The sequence below is a fragment of the Pleurodeles waltl genome, chromosome 5, assembly GCF_031143425.1.
Source record: "Pleurodeles waltl isolate 20211129_DDA chromosome 5, aPleWal1.hap1.20221129, whole genome shotgun sequence".
NCBI lineage: Eukaryota > Metazoa > Chordata > Amphibia > Caudata > Salamandridae > Pleurodeles > Pleurodeles waltl.
Genome location: NC_090444.1, coordinates 145,192,152 through 145,212,559, shown reverse-complemented (window position 1 = coordinate 145,212,559; position 20,408 = coordinate 145,192,152). Strand labels below are relative to the sequence as shown.

At 43.6% G+C, this 20,408-nt stretch overlaps 1 long non-coding RNA gene across 2 annotated transcripts in view; it reads left to right on the top strand.

The window, feature by feature from the left end:
• The window catches only part of LOC138297228 (uncharacterized), a 266,626-nt gene that overhangs the window by 131,050 nt on the left and 115,168 nt on the right, over positions 1-20,408 (top strand). The window contains exon 3 of one of the 2 annotated variants that reach the window (XR_011203949.1): positions 6,684-6,769. The exons of the other annotated variant lie outside the window; for it this stretch is intronic. This is a non-coding gene — a long non-coding RNA (uncharacterized lncRNA). Of the gene's footprint in view, positions 1-6,683; positions 6,770-20,408 lie in introns of those variants that run through there. 2 annotated transcript variants of the gene reach the window in all.

The window sequence follows — 20,408 nt, the reverse complement described above, 5'->3', positions numbered from 1 at the left end:
TTTACCAAGGCTACCTATACCAAGAGTGGCAAGATTCTTTACCCAAGTATTCTAAGATCTTCCATTGGTTGTATGTGATTTGACAGAAAACTGATTTCATGACATTTCTGGTAAACCATTTCACCTAAACTTTTAATGGAAATGTGCAAGATGAAAGGCGTTTACCATTTCAAAGAAACCAATTGATTGAATGCCCTTTTCTCTAAATTGACTGTTGCATGCTTACGTTTTAAGGTATAAATGCAATGGCTGCAATATTACCTTCAGAAACAATTTTGTCCTATGTATTTATTTCAGTGATTTACTTCCAGGTCATTATTTTGGATTTAGATATTTTACATTGTCAAACAATTACTTAAGAAGCGTTTAATTTGCTAACCCCTCATCATCCCTAAACACCATCCATACCTGACCCCCTTACGCCCTCTAAGCACCACCCATCGCCACCCCTTAAAATGCCTCATCACATCTAAACTACACCCTCCGTTGACGTCTGTTGGAAATGGCCATCTCTACAGGGTCACCCCAAACCTTTTGCCTTCCTCCTCCTAGCTTGCTTTTGATTTTTGCTCTGTTGGCCCCAGGACTCTGTGCACTTCATCACTGCTAACCATTGCTAAAGTGCTTGTGCTCACTCCCCTAAACATGATTTGATTGGCATACACCTGATTGGTATATTTAATTTATTGCTAAGTCCCATTTAGAGTGGTATACCATATATTCAGGGCCTGTAAATTAAATGTTACCAGTGGGCCTGCAGCACTCATTATGCCACCAACTTAAGTGGCACCTTCAAACTTGTTCCAGGCCTGCCATTGCAGCCTGAAGGCACTGTCCTACTGCCATGTCAATTTGGCATTTAAAGCCCCTTGCCAAGCCTTAAACTCCCCTTTCATTACATATAGTTCACCCCTGAGAAAGGCCCTAGTTTGCCCATAGGTCAGGGTGTTGTGAAATTAAATGGTAGGACATGTACTTTTTAGTTTTACATGCATTAGTAGTGAAAAACTCCTAAATCCGTTTTGTCACTACCGTGAGGCCTACCCCTCCCATAGGATAACATTGGGGATTCCTCATCACATTTATTAAGCTGTATTTTCTAATAAAGTGGTGCTGGATATGTTATGTTTGGTATCTATGAACTTGTAATGATAAACCTTCTTTACTGGTAAAGTTGGATTTATCATTACAAGTTTACAAGTAATTAGTTTAGAAATGCCACTTTTAGAAAGGTGGCATTTTCCTGCCCTTAGCCCTCTGTACCTGTAGCCTGCCTTAGGCCACATGACTGGGTGTAACTGGCATTTGAGACTTTGTGAATTCACCTCAGACAGTGACACAATAGTAGGTTTAGCAGAGCCTGAATTGGCCATTAAAAGACTTGATGGAGGGGCGGAGCTAAGCACAGCCCCACTTACACCTGAATAGGCTGAGCTCTGCTGCCACACAATAGGCTTAACAACCCTGTATTGTCAGTGCAGTCAGCTAGGAGCCAGGGCAGGAGAGGAGGGAAACTCCTGGAACTTCAGAGAACCCTTTGGAAACTTCTGCCAACTTATAGGAGCAGGACACCAGTGTTTAAAAATAGGGCTCTCAGACCTGCTCCTCTGTGCACTACTGGATGTGCGTAAAGGCTCTCAGAGGACTGCCTGCTGCTGTGACCTGGTGTGCATTCTACCAGGCTGCTGCTGTACCTGGTATGGCTGGTTTGTGGCCTTGAGCCTCCCTTGAACATTCTGAGGCCAGCCCTGCATCTTCACCTGCACCCAGGACTTCAGAAGTGACTCTAAGGGTTAGTTTAGCTGGCCTCCTGTTCAGAGCCACAGGGGCGTAGTAAGCTCCCACCATCTTGAACCTGCACCTGGACCCAGCCAGAGTGAGTCTTGAACCCCCAAGATCCCTCCATCCACTCCTGAACCCTTGGTTGAGGTGCTAAATGTGCCCAGGTGGCCATTTTCTAAAACTGACAACTTGCTATTTTGAATCTTAAACTTTAAAAATTCATAACACTGGTTCTACTAATTGGATTTTTATGTCAAATAATTTATTAACATTTCCTCTATTTTTCTAAATTAGTTTGGTATTCTTTTGTGCTTCGCCCTATAAGGGATTGTGGCTTTTGTTTGACCAGGGCTCACACCCCAGTCCACCAACAACCCACTTTGTCAACAACATCTAAACTCCACCCATTAATGAACTCTAACAGCCGTTTCTACTCCTAAACACCACCCATCCCTGAGTCCAAAAAACCCTTTCTACGCTTAACCTCCACCCAACCCAACCCTAAAATCCCTTATTACACCTATTGGACACCCATTCCGAACCACTAAAGTCCATCTGTTCCTTAATGCTAAAACTCTTTCCGACTATAAGCTCCACCCATCACTGATACCTAAAAACCCTCACCACTTCTAAACTCCACCCATTCCTGAACCCTAAAAAATGCCACCCACCACTAAATTCTACAGATAATTGAACTTCAAAAACCCTCACCAGCCCTAAGCTTTACCCATCTGTGAACCCTAAGAACTTTTCAACACCCTTACATTCCACCCATCTCTGAAATCTAAAAAATTCACACCACCAAAAAACTCCACCCATCCCTGAACCGTAAAAACCCTTTGTCAACCCTAAACATCACCCACCCCTGAACCCAAAAACCCTAACTACCCCCAAACTCGACCCAAGTTGAATGTAATTTTGAATTTAAAATTAGATCTTTTAAAATGTTTCCTTTAATTTTCCATTCATTTCTATTTCCTTAAATTTGTATTTCCTTAAAATTGGTTTCCCATTATTTGGTCTCCTCCAATGTGATTTATCAGTTTTCGTTTTTCTTTGAATTCTCGTACATCACTTCCATCAAGTGTTGTAGTATTCTAGAAGTGAAAAGTTCTAAGGAAGTTTTTTTCAGCCTTGCAGCTTTTTCCTCCTTTTGGGACTAATTCTGTGAGGTAATGTTTACTTTCATCGATCTGTGCAGGATGGCACCATGGCAGCTGGAAAGGGTTGTCCCTTCCTCAAACAAACAGAAAGGATTGGGCACCTTGTACATCCCTTGATACTTTCAATGCCTATACCTTTTTAATTTGAATTTTCCACTTATTTAAACTGTAAAAGTACAAAGCGCAGGGGGTCCCTAGATCAATATTATTTTGCATTATAATTGGGGGTGTAATCCAAATGTGCAGTACTTGGATTGCAGGCTAGGCTTTTCTCATCTCTTTATCTGCTGCCCCGAACCCCCAGCCCCCCCAAAAAAGCTAAATATTGGCAATAGATGGACTGCCTGGATAGAGACATTTGAAGATTTCTTTGATGCATTTGAAGAGACTGATTACAGAAACATTATCAAATATCTCCAAAATCTTGCTGGTGATGGTGTTAAAGAAGTCATGAAGAAAATGCCAAAAACTGACAAAGACATAACATACTGTTGAATTAAGAATGTGTTGAATCTTAAATTACAATCCACTATCAAATGATGATTATGAGCAATATGTTTTCAGTCAAAGAGTTGGTGAAACAATCGATGAATTTGTAAAGAGACTTGACACACTTAACAAACACTGTAAGCTCAGTGAATTTATTGATGAAGAAGCCAAGCAGGTTAGGGTTATTGATGGATGCTTGGCCGATTCATTCAGATGACGAATGCTGAGAGAAAATCTTAGTCTGGAACGAGTGTTGATGGCTGCTAGAGCTGAGGAATGTGCTGAGAGGCAAGCTACTGGCATGGAGGCCGGAGGTTGCCCAGAGCGAGTCAGTTATGAGTGTGAAAAATAATCCAAAGCAAAAGACTGAAGGACACAAAGGGGGTTATTACAACTTTGGAGGAGGTGTTACTACGTCCCAAAAGTGACGGTAAAGTGACGGATATACCACCAGCCGTATTACGAGTTCCATAGGATATAATGGACTCGTAATACGGCTGGTGGTATATCAGTCACTTTACCGTCACTTTTGGGACAGATTAATACCTCCTCCAAAGTTGTAATAACCCCCAAAGTGAGGTCTACACATAAAAAAGTTGTGTTTCAGGTGTGGATTTCTGTTCCTCAGAAAGGAAAGTGTCCCGCCGTTGGACAGATATGTAAAGGCTGTGGAAAACAAAACCATTTTGTGACGATGTGTAAAGTGAAGGAAAAATTGTGTCACAACGTGAAGACAAAATGGCCGCCAGAACATTCCAGAAGCAACATTCGACGCTCGCCCACAAGGTAACGCGGCAACGTCAGTTGAGGCAAATAGATACTAAACGAAGTCAATCGCCATCATCATCGTCAAACAGTTCTTCTGCCTCAATAATAAGTGAAAGTGTAGAAAGCGATTGTCCCATATCAATGTTTTTCTCAGAAAAACGTGCACATGTCTGACTAGTAGCATGTGAAGGAAAATGTCAGTTATATAAAAGTCGACATGCTAAAGCAGCAAAATCATAGGAACACTGTCCAAAGATTACATTGAAAATAAATGGATGTTCAATATCTTTCATTATCGACAGTAGTGGATCAATAAATATAATAATGTTTGAAGAGAAATACAATGAACCGTCTACATTACCACAGCTTACTCCGTCAAAGCCCAAAGTGTATATTTAGGCTGCGTTGACGTCCATGAAGAGTCAGGGTTAATTTAAACCAACAGTAAAGAATAACAAATCGAAGGCACAAGCACTGATCCATGTGCTTCAGGGTACAGTAGCAAGTACCCGTTTGCTCAGTTTCAATACAGCAGCTGACACACTGATTCCTGTGAATTACAACATGAATGCTCATCACAAAATAGTAAGTCAATTCCCTTGTTTCATGGTGTAGGAAAGTTAAGGACTATGAAAGTAAACATGCATATTAATGAGGATGTCTGTCTTGTTGCTCAGAGACATGGCTGATTTACTTTTCATTTACAAGAAGCTCTTGAAAAAGAACTTGAATCGTGACTTAAGCATTATATTATTGAGTGTTCCACTGGTCCAACACCATGGATTTCTCCTACAGTAGTAGTGCCCAGAAAAGTCAGTGAAGGAGATGTTCACATATGCATTGACATGTGTCAGGCAAACACAGCAATTGAGCGAGAACGATATCCAGGGCTGCACATTTCTGACATGATAACATAATTGAAAGGTGCCAAGGTCTTTTCGCAACTTGATTTAAATAAGGGTTATCATCAGTTGGAACTTGAAGAAAGCTGCAGGTACATTATAACCTTTTCTACACATGTTGGTTTGTTTGGATACAAGAGAGCTAGTTTTGGTGTGCCATCAGCTGTTGAACTTTTCCGAGACATCATTTGCCATGTCATACACATTGTTGTGAATGCACTCAATTATAGTGATGACATATTAGTTTTCAGAGGTACACAGAAGGAGCATGATAGAGCACTCAAACAAGTATGACAATTACTCATTGATGGAGGTTTGACTTTGAATGCAGACAAATGTGAGTTCAACAAGACAAAACTGAATTTCTTTGGTCACATCTTTTCTGATGGGGGTATGACACTTGATCCTGAAAAAGTATAAACTTTGTCAAATGCTAACCCCCCCAGACAATGTTTCATTGGTTTGCTGTTTTCTTGGCATGGCCACTTACTGTTCAAGATACATACAAGACTTTGCCACTGTTAGTTGACAAAGAAAAATGTTTCTTTTCAGTGGTCACAGGTATGCGAGAAAAGCTTTAAGACAAACAAACACACCATTGAAAATGCTACAGAAATTGCATACTTTAATCCAAAGTTACAGATAGTGGTTGTGGTCGATGCTAGGCCAGTTGGATTAGGCATTATCCTTGCACAACATACTGGACTTCCAACTGCTCAACGGCATAAAAAAACATTGTGTGATTCTGGGCAAATCACTCAATCTCCCCATGCCTACAATTCAGCGCCTTGAGATCCTTACGGGTGATTTGCTGTGCTTTACAAATCCTGGACAATTTTATTTTATTTATTTTAGCCTATGCTAGTAGAAGTTTCTCACAAACAGAACAACCTGCGAAGGAAAGTGTGACTGTGGCATGGGCTTGGGAACATTAGAGATGGGCAGAATTTTCAATTCCGCTAGCGGAACTGGAGGAATTTAGTAATTCCACATTATGTTTGTAATGTGGATTTACTAATAAATTCTGCTGTGCCGCTCTGTCTGCGGAATTAATCAACAGCACTAGGCCATGTTTCTTTTTTTGTAGTCACACAGAACAGCTTCAGGGTGGACTCTTCTAAGGCTAGGCCCAGACCGGCTCATGATTCATCTGCCCAGCCCAGGGTGCCCAGGGTGGGCCGGCCTCCCAGCCGACAGTCCAGCCAGGGTAGATCAGCCCTGCCCCCCACCTTAAGGAAGGACATGGTGCCTGCCCTGCCCCTGTCATTCAGGTCCTGGGAGCATGGGAAGAAGCTGTGAGTGCTCTCCCCCTTCCAGAAAGAGCAGTGTTCGCTCTTAGCGTGGCTGGGGCTGGTCGTTCTGCAAGAGTCACATAGTACAGGGATGCCTTTGGAGCCAAGTGAGCATGCTAAGACACAGCACATTACTAATGTTGTGTACAGTGAGGTAGACCAACCACTGAATTAAAGTCACCCTGCTCTGAGTATGTGTGCCTGAGAGACTGAAACTTGGTGATGAATGGCTGTGTTTCCATACCAAGGTAAAAACTACTGAAAACAGAACATCATTTTGATTCAAGGGGGTCACCTGAGGCACGAGGGAAAGAAAGGAGCATGCTTCTGGCGAGAGCAGCAACCCAGACGCAGGAAATGTGAGTATTCTGAGGTAAGGTGTTTTCAGACACTACTTGGGAACAGTGTGAAATTTCCAAGCCTGGTGTGTCACGCTTTCAAATGGATCTATTGATAATTGCATGTCTGCACTGCAGATAGATCTGGGGGATATTCACGGCGGTGTTTGTAGTGCTACCGCAAGTGCAGCACTCTCTTTTCTGCACCCACTTACAGTATTTGAGCCAAACACAGCGGTATCACCCATGAATGTATGGAAAAGTGGTTTCTGAAGTAACATATGTGATTTTCTCTAAAGCTGATAACAAATTAAGCTCCTAGTGAATATGACATGCCGAGGCACTTCCCTTAAATTTTCGACCATGCACAGGGTGCTCTATTTTTGTCTGTGTTGCTAGTATTTAAAATGCAGCCTCGAAGGGTGTTAATACTAATATGTCAGCAGCTGACATTAAGGGGCAAATGGAGGAATTTACATTGACTCGTGCATGTACAATGCGGTCAGGTAAGGAGTGGACCATGTCTACATGCAATCAAATTTCTGCCAGGACAATGTCTGCATGAAAACAAATCACTAGCAGAAAAACGTCTGTGTGCGAGCAAATCTTTGCGATTTTAGACAACGAGGTATAGAAGGCTCCAGAATAACAAGTGATGCCCAGCCTCAGCACTGCACACCCCTAGCATGTTTACATTTTATATTCTTCTGACTGCAGTTGTGATTCACTGTTTGTCATATATGTGGAAAACACGAGAGCTTTGATTCCAGGTAGAAAATTTAAAAGAGATAGAGAGAGAGGAATGGGGCACGGGAGCACCCATTAGCCACCATAAATGGTATTGTATTGAATAGCCTTCTGTGTTAAAAACTCTATTATTAGGGATTTATGAGAATATGGAAACACCCGTCAGGGGGTGCGAATGCGGCATTTCTTGGCGGTGTTGTTAATGCTCCAGACTGCTTTTCCGGATGATAACTCACTGAAAAAACACAGTTAAAATAACAGACACTGCACATATTATCATCAACAATACACCAACGTCCACACTGTGGCCCTGTCTAGCAGCACAAACCCTGCTTTATAGGGGCGGAACTCCACAGAATCATGCACTTTGATATAACTCCACAGAATTCCACAGAGTAAAACTCCACAAGTCCCGCCCACCCCTAGTGAACATTTCCATTTATTCCTGTATGGAAAGCCTTTTACATTAGTAACTGTTCATCAAGCTTTGCAGACCATCTTTGGCAATCCAAGAGGCAAGATGCCTCCTCACATTGAACAATGGGGACTGTGATTACAGGAGGTCAATTATACAATTGTGCATCAGCCAGGAAAGGATCAGAATCCTGTTGACTACTTTTCAAGAGTGCCTACACGAGGTCACAGTACTCCATTCAAGACGGCTGAAGTCTTTTTTAATTGTCAAGTATACCAGCTGCTGTATTTTTAGCCCAGATTAGCACTGCCACGAGCCTGAGAGTGGCCTGAGGAAGTTGAAAGATATAATTAAACATCAGTCATGAAACAAACACACAAAACCTCTCAATAATGATGGTGAATAGCAAAAGTAAAAAAATGTCAAAGATGAATTATCCATAACTCCAGAAGGAATTATACTGCGAGTATCAAGAATCCTGATTCCAGAGTCTGCAACAGAATGCGATTGAAGTAGCTCACAAGAAAGTGTGGTATTGTTGCCATAAAGAGAGCTCTTAGAGACTGATTTTGTTTTCCATTCTTGGATGAAAGAGTTAAAAAGGAACTCAAAGCTTGTCACATATACAATTGCCTGGCAATAAATGTTACTCAACATAATCTGAACATGTCAGAACTCCCTTATATGCATGGAAGAGAATAGCCATTGATTTCTTTGGTCCACTTGATAATGAACATCATCTAATGATCATTGTAGATGAATACTCACGTTTTCCTTTAGTTGAAGATCTTTCATCCATGACTCATGAATGAGTAATTGAAAAACTTGATGGCATTTTTGTGACATGGGGCCTACCAGCCATTTAAAAATCTGACAGTGGTCCACCCTTCAACAGTAAAGAATGTAAAGGATTTCTGGAGCATCTGAACGTAAAGTATCAAATGATCACACCTTTATGACCACAAGTCAATGGCTTTGTGAAGCATTTTATGAGTACAATGAAAAAAGCAGTACAGCGTGCAACTCTTAAAATCTCAATTTCAAAACAGTCTTCAATTCTACTCTAAGAGCTTGTTGTTCAACATCCCACTTTACTACTGATGAAAGTCCTGTAACTTTGATGCTCGGGAGAGCAATGACAACCATGTTATCTCAATGGACTACCCAGAGAGATAAAAGTGAAAACATGATTTGCACTAGGGACTTGGTTAACAAACAGAAAAAAAAACTTATCCAGATAAGAGTCAAAAGACATCTTGTTTAGAAAAGAAGATTTGGTGATTGCCCAACAGATGCACAAAAGCAAATCTGATGCTCCTTATGATGCTTAACCTTTCCAAGTGGTGTCTACCAAATGGCACCTGGTGACTACCCAGCGCCCTGGGAAGTCTATTAGCAGAGAGTCTTCTCACTTGAGGTCTGTATTCCACTGGTCTTCAACTCAAAATTGTGAAATAAAGGCTGACTCGGAAGACTCAGTGACTGTTGCTGATTCTGTAACATCTTTAGCAATCTTACAGCTTACAGTAACCAGATTGGGGCATATGATCAAAGCACCAAGAAGATTGATTGAAGAGTGTAGGAAGCTGGCTCTTTATATAGTTGACCAAAAAGAGGTACACTGTGCAAAGAGTCCAAGCAAACACCAAAGGAATTACAGAGGCACAAATGACACCCCAAGCGCTCTGTTTTGTGGTAGTTTGGGAAAGCAGTTAGGCATATCAGAGGGCAGTGCTAAACAGGTAATACACACACACACATAGGCAATAAGTGAGACACACACTCAATAAAGAAATCCGACACCAATTTATAAAACTAACACATACTTTTATCTACATTTTGATACCAAGATCATCAGAATCAGGTAAGTACTTTTCGAGTTAAGAATTTTTACAGGTTTTAAAAGTTGACAATGCAATTTTTTGGAGCGGTAATGTTATCCTGTGGGGGAAAAACATATACTGCATACGGGTATTTAGCAGCGATTTACAGAACCAATCTTCTGGAGTTAAGGTAAGTATGGGGCAGGGTCCAAAGCGGCACCAACATATCACTTCGGGAGGCACTGGGTCATCCGGGTGCAGAGGGACTTTTCAGCGTGAGTGACCTAATGTTATTCCACATAAAAAGACACATACATTTCATTCAGGCACTTAGCAATGACCTAAAGATCTGTTCTGGACTTAGGGTACGTATGGGGCAAGTCCAAAGCAGCACCAATAGGTCACTCTAGGAGGCACTGAGGCATCCGGATGCAGAGGTGTTTTTCAGCCTCGGGCGTCTTAATGTTATCCTATGGGAAAGAAACAAACAGTGCATTCAGATACTCGAGGTTGGAGTGGTCTTGCAGAAAGAGGCTGTCTGTAAGCCCCATTGGGAAGTCCACAGTGAGTGAACTCAATGTGGGCTTTGTCTCTGGAGGGCTTTGGAACCACGTTGACATTGTTGGCCCCTTAAGCTCAGGCTAGGTGTCTTGGGTGCAGTGGTGATGTCCAGCGTAGGGTTTTTGGTGGTCCCGGTCCTCACAGTTCTTTCTAGGGTTGCCTGTAGATGCAGGGAAGCAGCTTCTCTGCTCCAACGGAGGTCTTGGTGATTTGTGAAGCACTGGCAGGATTTCCCTGTTTCTTTGATGCTGCAGCAGGGTCAAGGATGCAGTCGGCAGGCTGAAAGGATTGGTGCCATATCAGTTGTGCTCCTTGGTTCTTGGGTCAGCATGCTTCTTTGTCCACTCCTTCTTTTGTGTCCAGTGAAGTTCTGAGGATCTGGTATCACGGGTCCCCTAAATACTCGATTTAGGGGGCGGTAAGGGGAGAGTGAAGGGCAGTAACCAATGGGATACTTACCCTTGGGGTCAATACAGGCCCTAGATGACCACTTCCTTTGGGGAGTGGGCATCACCCTGTCCCAGAATTCCTAATTCCACCACACACAAGATGGCAGAATTTCTAAGGCTGTGTGCATTTCAGGCTAGTCACCCTAGGAGTGTGTCACACCTCCTGCACAGCTTATTTTGTTGCCTGTTCAGGTGCAAGATGGGCCCTGGGGCGGGAGGGGCAGCATCTTCCTTTGAGGAAGGCCATATCTACATACCAATGGCTGAGGGCTTCTTTGAAGCCTCTGGCGATAAAGTGCCGATCATCCTGTGGGGAGGGGTGTGCAACACCACTGCCCAAGCAGGTTTCGTTACTGACCTCCAGAGAGCAAAGGCTCTCACCCCGGGGGTCAGATTCTCATCTGTTGGTGGCAGACTGGCTGGAACTAGTCGGTGAGTTCCCCAGCAGCTGGTAGGTTTTCAGGGAGCACCTCAACTGTGCCCTCTGGGTGCATGTATTAATAAATCCATCATTGGAATTAGTGAGGGTTTATTTTTAACGTGAGATGTTTGATACCAAACACCCCTATTTTCAGTGAAACCAACATGTAGCTGGGGAACTGGTATTGACCAGTGTCCAGCACATGCACTTAAAATACCTTCCCTGTGCACTTACTATGTCTAAAAATCGGCAAAGACATAGCAGGAGCATATCTGCTTTTGCAGATATGCCCATGCATGTAATATCATGCACTCTGCCTTAGGGCTATAAGGCCTGATGTAGGTGTGACTTACAAATATTACCTGCAGTGTTTAGGGGACATGGCACACAGGCTGTGTGACATATTGTGTTTTCACATTTAGGGAGCACCTTGTCATGTAACCTGCAATGGCAGTCTGCATGGGATTGATGCTGTGTCCCTCAGAGTGGCATAAGTTGTGCTGCAGCTCTCAGAAACCCTTTGTAGTACCTAGGCCCTATGTACTAGAGATACCACTTACTAGGGACTTACAAAAGCTGCCACAGAGCCTGGTCACTTGGGGATAAAGTGACCTGATGTCTTTTTTTGGGGAAGGAACACTGGTACTGGGGACCTGCTTAGCCGGAACCCAGTGCACTTCAAGCAAAGTTGCATCAAAAACCAGGCAAAAAGTGGTGACGGGGGTTACTGCAACCAGAGCCCAGCTTCCTACAAAGAGATATAGTTGTACATGTTTCTTTATATGTATGTGTATGTCTAATGACTTTATAATTTTTTTAAAAAATTTCATGTAACGGAGTGGGAGATGTAGTGTCTTGCATGATTTTGAACTGAACCTTTCTGGCTCCCAGTGGACTTCTCATCAGTGTGACTTAATTGCTAGAACAGAATGTAATGAAAGCTTGCTTTGGAATTTGGGAGTACACAGGTACACGCAGAGGAATAAAGATGTGTGATTTACTGCTCTATGGCTGGCATAGTCATTGGTGGGTACCCAGACAGGGTAAAGCGCTACATTCCCAGCCTCTACAACTAATGTGTGTGGAAGGCATTTCATAATGTGACATGGTCCCTCATTCTTGTAATCATCTCTTGAAGAATTTGTAGGCAATTATGACTGGAAAGGAATAACTACCTGAGAAGAAAGTTGAGATATAGAGGATGAGCATAGGGCAGATCCCATATATGGAGGAGAAATCGAAAATGGAGTGCTATAGAACTGAGAACCAGATGTACAAAAAGTAGGAATTGCGATTTACAAATTGCAGTTCTTACCGAATCACAATTCGGAAATCACTATTCCTTATGTAAGAAAACTTACAACTTGTAATTAGCAATTCCTAGTGGGTTGCAAGTCGACCTCCCTCATGAACATTAATGAGGTGGGTTGCAATTTGCATCCCATTTGGAACTGGTGCAATCACAGGGAGGGTTGGTTACTGGGGTTTGCACACCACCATGTCTGTGATTGCTTTTTAAGAAAGCAATTTGTTTTGTTAACTGCAGGCCGTTTTCCTTAAAGGAATTAATTCACTAAATAGTAATCCATACCATGGTTGGAAGGGATGCCCTAAATACGTCCCTCATAAATATTGAATCATTAACGCAAATTGCAATTTGGTTAATGTGCTACTGAATCACAATTTGTGCTTTTTTACATCAAAAAAAGCATTTTTGCAGTCTCAAATGGTCCAATTCTGTGAATCAGGCAGTTTTTTACCCCAAAAATGCTTCATCCGTCTGGTCCTAAGAACACTCATGGTTAAGATTAGCAGGATATACTAACACTACCATCTGTGGAATTCAGCAAAAGCTACCTAACAGTAAAAACAGAATATGCGACACATTAATGTGAAAATGAATGCAGTGAACAAAGCCAGCAGATCAATTGTGAAACTGTAAAGACTTGGCATTAATTCTGCAAATGGATAATGTTAGGTTGGAAGCAGAGTTGCACAGTACCACTTTGTCCTTCCTCCACAATTTTTCAATGACCTAGTATGTTATCGTGCTCAGGAGACTTGTGTCACTAGCATGTAGGTGGGCTCTCTACATGACTTTTGGTAATCACTCCAAAACTGGAATTAATTGCTATATGGGTGACAACCATCTCCATATCCGTGATATGACACAACTGTTTTGGCATCTTATTCATAAGTCTAGTGTACAGCTCTGTTATCTCTACCTCTGCCAGTTTGCAGAGCTCCCAACTGACTCTCCTTGATAAATCAATTCATGACTGTAACTACTAACCTCTCTGAGTGTGGGAGGAGTATTAATGAGAGAATGCTTACCTCAGTAGTTGATCCCTTAGGTTTGTGTGTAGGCCCATGTCTGCAGATTAGCATGAATACAGAAGATACTATAGTGGCGGTTTCTACTTTCCTAAGGCTTGAAGGTCTGGGGTGATGCACTCATGTCTTTTCCTTTCGGAGACTTTGAGCTTCATTACGAGTGTGGTGGTCCAAGGACCACCACAATTACAATGACGGTTAGACCACTGCACTCTAGGCGGTCCCACCGCCACATTGCAACCCTGGCATGCGGACCCACTAGGGGACCACTGTCCCCACCAGGAACATGGTTCCCAACGGGCTGATGGTGGTCTGAGTTGTACTCAGCCACAGCGAGGTGATTACAACTCAGCTTTCCACCAGCCTTTCCACAGCAGGGACCCCACCATGGAAAGGCTGGCAGAAAGCCAGTGGCAGGGGCTATAGAGGGGGGGGCGGGGAGTACTGCCCATTCCCATGGCAGGGACAGTGCAGGGGCCCCCGTGCCCAGCACCATTAGAATGTGCTACCTGATCTGGCGTGTTTTTCTTTCTCTTGCTCCATGGCCCTGCTGCTGTCCTTATCAGCCACATCACACCTCTTTTAGAGGCCCATTTTCCCCTTTTTATTTTTTGGCATAGCCATTTTCTTTTGTTTTCCACTTAAATGCTTTAATTTTATTCTTTTTCCAATCAATATGGTATTTTATGTGCTTTTGAACTTATTGGATTTTTCCACCTTATTACATTTTTGTGATCAATCTTTGTGTAATTACTAATTTTATTGATTTAACTTAACATTTTTAATTTAATTTTCTACTGTAAACTATATTTCCTTAATACAGAAAGTTAATGGTGCCAGTTGAGCAATCCACCTTGATATAATGATCCAGATTATTGGCTTATGGGTGAAAGAAAATGCCATGTTTTGACAGTACATCTGGTTGACCCGCACATAGATCAAAAAGGAGAGAGATGAAGATAAGAATTCCAAATGGGGTATTAGTAGAGGTGCGCTGGGACTAGAATATCCTCTGCACAGTGACACAGCATGTACCACTCCATGGAGTGCCCAAATACAGGTGTATCTAGTATCCTGAAATTTTTGTTTGCCCCAGAGTCCTATTAATCTGACATATATCCAGAGACGTAGGCCTTTTCCTCCTAGTGTGAAGCCCAGGATCTGTCCTGTGACCTGGAGGCATGCAGTAAGTGTGGGCAGAAATATAGTTGATAGAGAAATACTGTCCTGAGTTTAGCACATAGAGCGGTGGTGAGAGCATATTCTGTTTTGTGATCTTGTAGTTGACCAGATCTTTTTGTCTGTGTCAGTGAGAGGTGGCCTACTGACCTCTCTATTGTAAAGTTCTGCTGTTATGTGAAACCCACGACCCTGCACAAGCATAGGTGTATACGTCGAGTGGGTGCACATGAATAGTATATGTGTAGCTCATGTGTCGTAGTAAGACTCATTGAGCCTGATTCACAAAGGTAACTTACTCTTTTGAGTAAGTTTACACTTTTGAGTGAGTTACCATTTGTGGAGAGCACACTAGAATCCATGCTGTGATCTCGGACCAGAAAAGATAAGGAAGGAGTCTAGATAGCAGGCCTGTAACTGAGGAAGGCACTTTGAATGTTCTCTGTGGATGGATTAGCGTCTGGATGGGGATAGCAGACTATCTTGGAGGGCATCAGATTTGCACATGATTAAACTGAAAAATAAATGCAAATAAAATAAACAGATGTGATGGCAGAGGTGGTGGCATGCATAATATCATTTAGGTTGGTAGAGTGGTGTCACGGACAAACAGTCCTTGTTAGTTAAGTTGGTCATACATCATATAGTGCATACAACCTCCAGTGTGTGAACGAATGTATCACTGAAATATAGGTAAGGATTATGTCTAGTGTATAGACATCAATGAGATCTACCTTTCTGCAAATATCACAGCAGTGTCTTTAGAAAATGTTAGGCCCATTTTGAAAATCACAATATACACAGGTTTTTATATGATGCAAGGCATATTGGCAAACACTGACCTCATCTGATAGATCTCATGAATCAATCAACTAATCACATCAGGCTTATAGAGCATGGCTGACCACCTGTGAGGGTATTCAGGTGCTGAGAGCAATTCTGCCTAAGGGGTTCAATTGAATAGCCAAGTCTTGAGCCTTTTCCTGAATTCCAGAAGAGAGGATGATGTTGTAGGTGAAGGGGGAAGTTGTTCCAGTATTTTGCCCTAAAGTAGGAGAAGGATCGTCCTCCAGTGTTTCTTCGATGGATGCAAGGGGTGTGTGCAAGGAAGAGGGAAGTAGAGCGCAGGTGTCTGGAGGGTTGGTGGAAGTTCAGGCAGTGGTTTATGTATGCTGGTCCTTGATTGTGAAGGGCTTTACAGGTGTAGAACAGCATCTTGAATTGACATCTCTTCTGAATGAGGAGCTAGTTGAGCCTCTTGAGGTGGGGGGTACTGTGAGTCTGTTTGGGTAGGTTTAGTCTGGCTGCTAAGTTCTGTATGGACTGAAGTCTTTTCAGGAGGTGCTTAGTGATTCCTATGTAGACTGTGTTGTGTAGTCCAGACGGCTGGTGACTAGGGCTTGAGTGATGGTTCGTCTGGTGAGAATGGGGAGCCATTTCAAGATTTTACAGAGCATGCAACGAGTAAGGAAGCAGGCAGAAGAGGCTGTGTTGATTTAGTTTTTCATGGTGAGCTTGCTGTCCAGGATGATGTCAAGGTTGAGTGCATGGTCCGTCAGAGTGGGCGCTGGTCCTAATTCAGAAGACTGCCAGCTTTCGTTCCACAGGGAGGTGTTGTTCCCGAAGATCAGCTTATCCGTTTTATCTGTGTTGAGTTTTAGGCAGTTGTTTTTCATTCAGTCAGCGATACCTATCACGCACTTGAGAAAGTTGGCCTTCCTGGTGGAGAGGTCGTCTGATAGTGAGAGGATAAGCTGGGTGTCATCGGTCTAGGATATGATGTTCAATCCATGGGTTCTGACTATGTTGGCCAAGAGGGTGATGTAGATTTTGAACAGTAAAGGGCTGAGGGACGAGCCTTGAGGGACACCGCAGATGATTTTCTTGGGTTCTGAGGTAAAGGATAGTAAGCAGATTCACCAGGTTCTTCCTACGAGGAAAGAGGTGACCCATTTGAAGGCCTTTTCTTTGGATTCCAATGTGATGAAACCTCTTGATAAGGATGTTCTGGGATATGGTGTCAAATGCTGCTGAAAGGTCAAGGAGGATCAGGGCTGCCATTTCTCCCCAGTTGAGGAGGGTTCTGATGGCATCCATGGCAGAAATCAGGGCTGTTTCAGTGCTCTGGTTGAAGTGGAATCCAGATTCGGAGGGTTCCAGAAGATTGTTGATCTCTGTGTGCTCCATGAGTTGCGGTTGATGGCCTTTTTGAGGACTTTGGCATGAAAGGGGAGCAGGAAGATGGGATGCTAGTTCCTGAGTTCACTGGGGTCGGCAGACGTTTTATTGAAAGGGGTTTGACTTCAGCATGTTTCCAAGCTTCGAGGAAGGAGGCCGTGGGTATGGATGAGTTATAAAAGGCTGTGAGCTCACCTCTGGTCATCTTGCTCCCAAGGTTTACAATGTAGTGGGGGCAGGGGTCCCTGGGAGCTCCCGAGTGGACTGAGTTTATGATGATGGTGTTCTGTGTGGTGAGCTGGTCCCAGGCGGTGAGCAGTTGGTCAGGTGTTGCTTCAGGGTTAGCCTCCATAGGGACGAGGCGTCTGAGGGTGTTGATTGGGGTTTACAATTTTTGTAGATGGTAGAGATCTTGTCATGGAAGAAGTCTGCCAGGTAGTGGCAGCGTTCCTGAGAAGGGGTTTTTGGTGGTTGGGTGGTTGGAGAACTCTCTGACAATGTTGAAGAGTTCTTTGCTGTGGGTGGAGCTGTTTTCAATGTGGTCGGATAGGGCACTCCTTTTTGTCTTTTTCGATAGATGGTGGTATTGGTTGAGTGATGATTTGAAGGAAGCTAGGTCTGAGGGCTCCTTGCTCATGCACCATTTCCTTTCAAGTTTCTTGCAGTTGCATTTTGCAGTACTTAGTTCCATAGTGTACCAAGTGGTTTATTTAGCGGGTCCCTTGAGTTTGGTGGGCTTGATGGGGATGACTCTGTTGGTGCACTCAGTGATCCACATGGAGAAGGTCTTGCAAGCTTGTTTTAGGTTGATTGTAGTGTTAGGTTGGAAGGTGGGGAGATCATCGGTCCACTGTTACCTTTGTATCAGCTGCAGTGTGCAGTGATGGATGGCTCAGGGGCATGCCGGAGGATGCCGATGATGAAGTGGATGATGATGTTTTCTGTCCAGTTGAGTTTGGTGACAACGCTGTACATAACTCTGTCACTGGCCATGAATATGGGATCAAACAAGTGTCCTGCATAGTGTGTGGAGTCGGTGACTAGTTGTGTGATGCAGATTTTCATGCTTTTGATGAGGTTGGTGGTGTTGGTGTTGTTGAGGTCATCAAGGTGAAAATTGACCGAGGAAGATGAAGTGTTTGGAGTTGATAACAAGCGAGGTGATGAATTCGGGAATGGCATTGCAGAATCTGGGGAGTAATCCTTGAGGTCTGTGGGTGAGGGTACCTCTAAAGGTAGTTTTGCCGTCAATTTGGAGTTGGAAGTTGAGATATTCCATGATTGGTGTGGTGTCATCTGCAGCGGTGGTGCAGTGGATTGTTTCTTTGTGGATGATCGTGATTCCACCTCTGTGTTTGTTGATGTGGTCCTGGTGTGCTATCTTGTAGCCTTCTGGTGTTGCCAAAGCGGTGGTCAGACCAACCATAGGTTTGGGCCAGGTCTCAGTGAGGAAGATGATGTTGGGGGTGAGGTAGGTGATGGTGTACCTGAATCTCAGAGTCATAAGTGCAGAGTGACTGGGTGCTGAGCAGGAGGCAGTGGAGTTGTTCTAGCACAGTGGTGCTATATGTGGTGGTGGTGGTTGTTGTGCGTGCAGGTGCTTCAGTGTTGCAGGAGAAGCTACATTGCCTGCAGGATAAGGGTCCTATAATTGATTGTGGAGAGGTGAGGCAGCAGATGTGCTGTTGCAGGGTCTGGGGTCCAGGACGCAGAGCCTAGCAGTGATGTATCTTAGTATAGCAGGAGAGCCAGTGTTCCTGGTGCTGGGCGTGGTCCTGGCATAGACGGGAGCAGATGGGTTTAGCTTTGGCATGCCTTTGGTGCACCAGCAGTGCGCCCACTGCACGTGCCCCCTATGCAGCTGCGTTGTGGCCTCCATTATGTAGCTCCTGGGAGGTGGGAGGGATACTGTGAGGCGGTAGGTGGCGCAAGCAGAAGGCGGGAAGCAGAGAAGAAAATACCAGATAAACCATGGAAAATGCAGCAATGCAAGATAGCAGCGAGTGGAAAAAGGAAGAGAAAATGGGGGAAAGAGTGAACAACAGATGCAGCAGCAGAGAGCAAACAGCAAATTATAAGTAAATCAGCAGAGACAGGACACTGAAGTAATAGGCTGATCAAAAGGCAGAAACAGTGCAAGCATGCAAAAGACAAACCAGGTCAGGAAACAGGAGACCTGCAGAGCGGGGCAGCAAGGTGGAAGCCAGATGGGATCTAGCTCGAGAAACCCAATACATTGCATGTCATTTGTGTATGTGAAATAGGGATAACCTGTGTTGGATTCAACCCTTTCTGCAGGGTCATCCCCAGACTTTTTGCCTTCATCCTCCTGTTTACAGAACCTGTCATTCTTGACTTATAGGACTGTGCACACTTTACAACTGCCAACCAGTGCTAAACTGCTTGTGCTCTCTCCTGTGAACATGGTAAAATTGGCTTACACTCATTAGGCACATTAATGCATTTACTTGTAAGTCCTTAGTAAAGTGGTATTCAGTGCCTCTAAATGAAATACTGCTATTGGGGCTGCAGCACTAATTGTGCCAACCACCTACGGAACCCTTTTAACATGTCTCAGGCCTGCTGTTGCAGATAAACCTTTTGTCAGATCCAAACCTACATTTCTAATGCATATAAGTCACCGCTAGGGTAGTCAGTACACAGCCCAGAGGGCACAATAGGGTATTTAAAAAATGGACATGTACTTTCAAGTTTTGCATGTCTTGGTAATGAAAAAATCCTAAATTCATTTTTCACTACAGTGAGGCCTCCCTCTCCTATAGGATAACATTTGGTCCCCTTATAACATTTAATAGGTGGTAACTTTCAATTGGGAGCAGATAGGAATGTCAATGTTGGTGTCTTCCAAATTGTAATTTAAAACCCTCTCTAATGGTAAAGTTGGATTTTAAGTTACAGTTCTGAAAATGCCACTTTCAGAAAGTTGGTATTTTGTCATAACCATTTGGTACCTGCAGCTTGCATCCTGGGTCACATGACTAGGTGTAGCTGGCAGTTTGTTTTTGTGTATTGCTCACAGACAGTGAGACAAAGGGGGAATAGATGTTGGCAGGATGGGCTGTCTCTGAATTGATTATACTGGCAGAGCTGTCACCTACACACTTGTACATCACAAAGGATCTGCCTGAACACACTCACAAAGGGTTTTGACACTAGCCCTTTGTGACCCCAGACAAACTGGGGCCAAAGAAGGGAGTTAGGAAATTCCAACCACCTCTTGGGGTAGAAGCCTCTACAAATTTCTCCTATTTCAAAGTGGGCACCAGGTATAAATACTAGATCCTTTTCAGTACACCTCTGGACCTGTGTAAGACTCAGAAAGACTTGTACTGTTCTGCAAGAATAACTGCTACTTTGTTGCCCTGAAGCCATTCTGCCTTACTGCTCTGACGCATGAATGAGAAGGACTTGACCTGCATCTTGAACACAGGGTCTCCAGAGTGACTGCAAGGGCTAGCTGGCTGGCCTCCTCATAAGACCCTGAGGGACAGAAAAGGCTCAAACCATCTTGAACACAGCAACTAGACTCTGCCTGCTGTGAGTCTT